Below are 5,506 nucleotides of genomic sequence, written 5' to 3' on the forward strand. Positions count from 1 at the left end.
TGGTTTTTCACATATGCCCATGAAACCATGGTCTAACTGAAAGTCGTAAAGATTTATGCCCGGGTTTTCTTCTAGTAGTTTTATAGTCTTAACTCTTACATTTACATTTATAATCCATATTGAGTAATATTCGTGAATATGATGTCACACAGGGAACCACACTCATTACTTTGCATGTGGATATCAAGTTGTATGAGCCCCATTTGTTGAAAAGAGTATTCTGCCTCTCAGTTTCTTGGCACCCTTGACAAAGATAAATTTTCCATAAATGTAAGGGCTTATTTCTGGACTCTCAATACTATTCCACTGCTACATATGTCAATCCTTATGCTAGTACCACTCTGTCTTGATTTTTATAAGCTTTTGTAGTAGGTTTTGAAGTCGCAAAGCATGAGTTCTCCAAGTTTGTTCTTTTTCAATGTTGCTTTGACTGTTCTGGGTCCCTTGCATTTCCATATGAATTTTAGGATCAGCTTGTCAATTTCTGCAAAAAAATAACAAAAATAAAAACAAAACAAAACAAAAAAACCCTGGGATTTTGCTAGGGTTTTGTTGAATCTGTAGATCAGTCTGGGGAGTATTGCTGTCTTGACAATATTAAATCTTTAAGTACGTGAACACAGATGTCTACATTAATTTAGGCCTTCCTTAATTATTGCAAACAATGTTTGAAGTTTTCAGGGTACAAGTCTTGCACTGCTTTGATTAAATTTATTCCTCATGGGGCACCTGGGTGGCCCACTGGGTTAAACATGTGACTTCAGCTCAGGTCACCATCTCATCGTTTGTGAGTTGGAGCCTCACTTGGGTGAGCTTAATCCCCTCTTCAGGCTCTTCACTGTCAGTGCAGAGCCTGCATAGGATTCTTTCTCCCTCTCTCTGCTCCTCATGGAATTCTCTCTCTCTCTCTCTCTCTCTCTCTCTCTCTCTATCTCCCTTGCTCACTTGTGCCTTCTCTCTCTCTCAAAAATAAATAAATTCAAAGAATCCTAAATATTCTCCTCTTTTTGATGCTACTGTAAATGGGATTATTTTTTATTTCTTTTTTTTTAATTTCAGATAGAGAGAGAGAGAGGGAGAAAGCAAGCAGGAAAAAAGGGCAGAGGGAGAAGAGAGAATCTCAAGCAGGATCAATGCCCAGCGAGGAGCCCAACACGGGGTTCAATATCATGACCTGAGCTGAAATCAGAGTCATTCACTCTACCAACTGAGCCACCCAAGTGCCTCTAATTTCATTTTTTAATTGTTCCTCCTTCTACTGTGTGTAGAAACCCAGTTAATTGTATATTAATCACGTATCCTACCACATTGCTGAACTAGTTTGTTCAAACATTTTAGTGGATTTCTTACGAATTTCTATTATGAACTTACATACAGAATCATTTGCCAATGAAAATCATAGTCCTTCCCTTCCAAATTGAATGCTTTTTATTTGGTTTCTTATCTAATTGCCCTGTTCAAAACATCCAGTACATGGTGTAATAGAAATGGCAAGAGTAGCATCTTTGACTTTGTCTGTCTCTTTTTTTTTTTTTAGTTATTATTATTATTATTGAAGAGTAAGTAACATACTATATTGATTCGCTTCAGGTGTACAAAACAGTGATTCGATATTTATATACATTACAAAATGGTCAACACAGTAAGTCTAGTTATCATCTATTGTTAAAATTGTAACACTTATTTTTTTTAATTTTTTTTTATTAACGTTTATTTATTTTTGAGACAGAGAGAGACAGAGCATGAATGGGGGAGGGTCAGAGAGAGAGGGAGACACAGAATCTGAAACAGGCTTCAGGCTCTGAGCCGTCAGCACGGAGCCCGATGCGGGGCTCGAACTCACAGACTATGAGATCATGACCTGAGCCGAAGTCAGACGCTCAACCGACTGAGCCACCCAGGCGCCCCAAAATTGTAACAATTATTATTAGCTGTAATCCAGTATATTACATCCCCATATCTTATTTATTTGGAACTGGAAGTCTGTACCTCCTCATTCTATCTTGGCTGTTACCTATTTCATCCATCCCTCCATCCCCCTCCCCTCTGGCACCATCATCTTTTTCTCCGTATCTACGAGTCTGTTTCTGGCTTGTTTTGCTTTGTGTTTGTCTTTTAGATTCCGCAATAAGTGGAGTTACATGCCGTTTCTCTGTCTCTCTCTAACTTATTTCATTTAGCGTAATACTCTGTAAGCCCATCCATGTTGTTGCAATTGGCAACATTTCATTCATTTTTATAGCTTACTAATATTCCACTGTATACACAAAATACATCTCCTTTATCTGTTCATCTATCAATGGACACTTAGGTTGCTTCTATATCTTGGCTATATATGAGAATTTTTGCATTTATGTCTAGGGCCCCTTCAGAGGGAATTCTATATGTAGTTGGAGATTCGTTGTATCTGGAGGAGGAGGTGGGCTCAGGATCTTCCTATACCACCATCTTGAACCTTCTCCCTCTAGGCTTCTCCTGTGTTTTGCTCTTGATCTTAGAAGAAAGGTAGTCCATTTTTTCACCATTAAGTATGTTAACTGTGGGTCTTTTGTAGATATCTGTCAGGTTGAAGAACTTCTTCTATTCCTGTTTTTTTTGAGTGTTGGTTGTTTTTTCGTTTGTTTGGTTGGTTGTCATTGTTGTTGTTGTTTTTAATGAAAGAGTTTTGGATTTTATCAAATGCTCTTTCTTCATTTGCAAAGTTGACCATGTATTTTTTTTTTGTCCTTTTTTCTATGAATTCAGTTCTATGAACACAGATTGGTTTTCAAATGTTGAAACTTTCCTGCACTTCTACAATAAATACTACTTGGTCGTGGTGTATAATCATTTCATATGGATTTGGCTTGCTAGTGTTTTGTTTAGGATTTTTGCATTGACATTCATTATGGATATTGGTATATAGTTTCATTGTGATTTCTTTGGTTTTAGTACAAAGTAATACTGGTCTTTTGGAATGAGTTGAGAAGTATTGCCTCCTCAGACGGCCTGGGTGACTCAGTCGGTTAAGCGTCCTACTTAGACTCAGGTCACGATCTCACAGTTCATGGGTTTGGGCCCCACGTTGGTCTCTGTACTGACAGCTCTGAGCCTGGAGCCCACTTTAGATTCTGTGTCTCTCTCTCTCTCTCCTCCTCCTCTCCCACATGTGCTCTCTCTCTTTCTCAAAAGTAAATAAACATTTTTTTTTTTTAAATGTAATGCCTCCTCTTTTTTTTTTTTTTTTTTTTTTTTTTTGAGTCGGGGGGTGGGAGAATGTTTGTTTATAAAGGACTGGTACTAATTTTTCTTTAAATGGTTGGTAAAAGTCACAATTTATGCCATTTGAAGCCTGGTCTTTTCTTTGTTGGAAGTGTCTTTAATTACTATGTGAATTTTGCATGTTATAGATCCATTCAGATTTTTATTTATTCTTGAGTCACTTTCAGTAGTTTGTGTCATTTTAGAAATTTATCTATTTTATGTAAATTATTTCAATTTGTTGGCACACAGCCATTATAGCCTTTTTTTTGAAAGGTCAGTAGTAATGTCTTCTCTTTTATTTCTGATTTAATAACTTCAATCTCTTCTTTTTTCTCATTCAGTCTACTTAGAAGTTTGTCCATTTTATTGACCTTTACACAGAACCAACTTTTGGTTTCATTGATTTTCTTTATTATTTTTCTATGTTCTATCTCATTTATTTCTGCTCTGCATTTTATTGTTTCTCTCTGCTTCCTTTGAGTTAGTTGTTTTGTTTCATTGTCCTAATTTCTTAAGATGAATGGTTTAGTTTTTGTTTTGAGATCTTTTTTAATATATTTGTTAGCAACTACACATTTTTCTAAACCCGGCTTTAGCTCTTATCCATATGCTTCAGTATTTTGTTTTCATATTTCTCAAAGTATTTTTTGATATTTCCACTGTGATTTCTTCTTTGATCCATTAGTTATTTAGAAGACTGTCGTTGAATTTCCACATATTTTTAAACTTCCCAAATGTTTTCCTGTTATTTCTACTTTAATTCTGTTTGGTTGGAAAATATATTTTGTACGATTTCCAGTCGTTTGAGGCATGTTTTATGGTCTAGAAGAGGATCTATCCTGGAAAATGTTCTGTGTACACTTGAAAAGAATGTGAATTCTGCCATGACAGGGTAACATTTTCTTTTTTTTTTTTTTTAACGTTTATTTATTTTTGAGACAGAGAGAGACAGAGCATGAATGGGGGAGGGGCAGAGAGAGGGAGGCACAGAATCGGAAGCAGGCTCCAGGCTCTGAGCTGTCAGCCCAGAGCCCGACGCAGGGCTCGAACTTGCGGACCGTGAGATCGTGACCTGAGCCGAAGTCGGATGCTTAACCGACTGAGCCACCCAGGCGCCCCAGAGGGTAACATTTTCTATAGATGTCTGTTAGATTTAGTTGTTCAAATCTTTGATTTCCATGTTCATCTTCTGCCCAGTTGTTCTACCCATTATTGAAAATGGAGTACTAAAGTCTCTGAATATTATTGTTACATTTTCTATGTCTGCCTTTAATTCTGAGCTGTTGCTCCCAGGATCTGAAGGAGTTTTGGGGGGAGCCAAGGGGTGCATGTCTATAATCATTACATCTTCCTGAAGGATTGACACTCATCCTAAAATGTTATTTGTCTCCAATAACACTGTTTGTCTTAAAGTCTATTTTGAATAGTGTTAGTATAAGCACTCCACTCTTTTTTGAGTGTGATTTACGTGGCATATTGTTTTCCATCCTTTTACTTGCAACCAATCTATGTCTTTGAATAGGATTTTTGAGTCTTCTGTTATTGTAGTTTTCAACTCCAGGATTTCTCTCTGGCATTTTTTAATACTAACTCTCTAATAGCGTTTGCTATTTAATGAGACACTATTGTAACCATTTCCTTTAATTCTTTAGACATAGTTTCTTATAGTTCTTTCAGTTTATTTTAAAAAGCTGATTCAGGGCTGCCTGGGTGGCTCAGTCGGTTGAGCGGCCTACTTCGGCTCAGGTCATGATCTCGTGGTCCGTGAGTTTGAGCCCCGCGTCGGGCTCTGTGCTGACAGCTCAGAGCCTGGAGCCTGTTTCAGATTCTGTGTCTCCCTCTCTCTGACCCTCCCCCGTTCATGCTCTGTCTCTCTCTGTCTCAAAAATAAATAAACGTTAAAAAAAATGTTAAAAAAAAAAAAAAGCTGATTCATAATCTTTGTCTAGTAGGTCCAACATCTGGTTTCCTGAGGGAGTTACTAGAAAAAGACTTAATTTATTGTTTTAAATTCAACTTTCTAAATAATATATTGTAACATCTGTGAAATCAGTTTCCTCCACCCACCCACCCCCAAGTTTTCTTGTTACTCTTGTTTTTCTTGTTGCTGATTATTTAGCAACTTCCTGTATTCCCTGAAGTGTGTGGCCTCTGAATTCTCTGCTAGCTTTTATTGAATTATTGTTTTTATTTTTATGTCTGACTTCCTAAAAGCCATATCTGTTTCAGTATAATTGAGTCACCAACATATAGTTAGTCAAAA

This window comes from Herpailurus yagouaroundi, unplaced genomic scaffold (genome assembly GCF_014898765.1).
Source record: "Herpailurus yagouaroundi ecotype Mexico unplaced genomic scaffold, PumYag 181, whole genome shotgun sequence".
NCBI classification, from domain to species: Eukaryota; Metazoa; Chordata; class Mammalia; order Carnivora; family Felidae; genus Herpailurus; species Herpailurus yagouaroundi.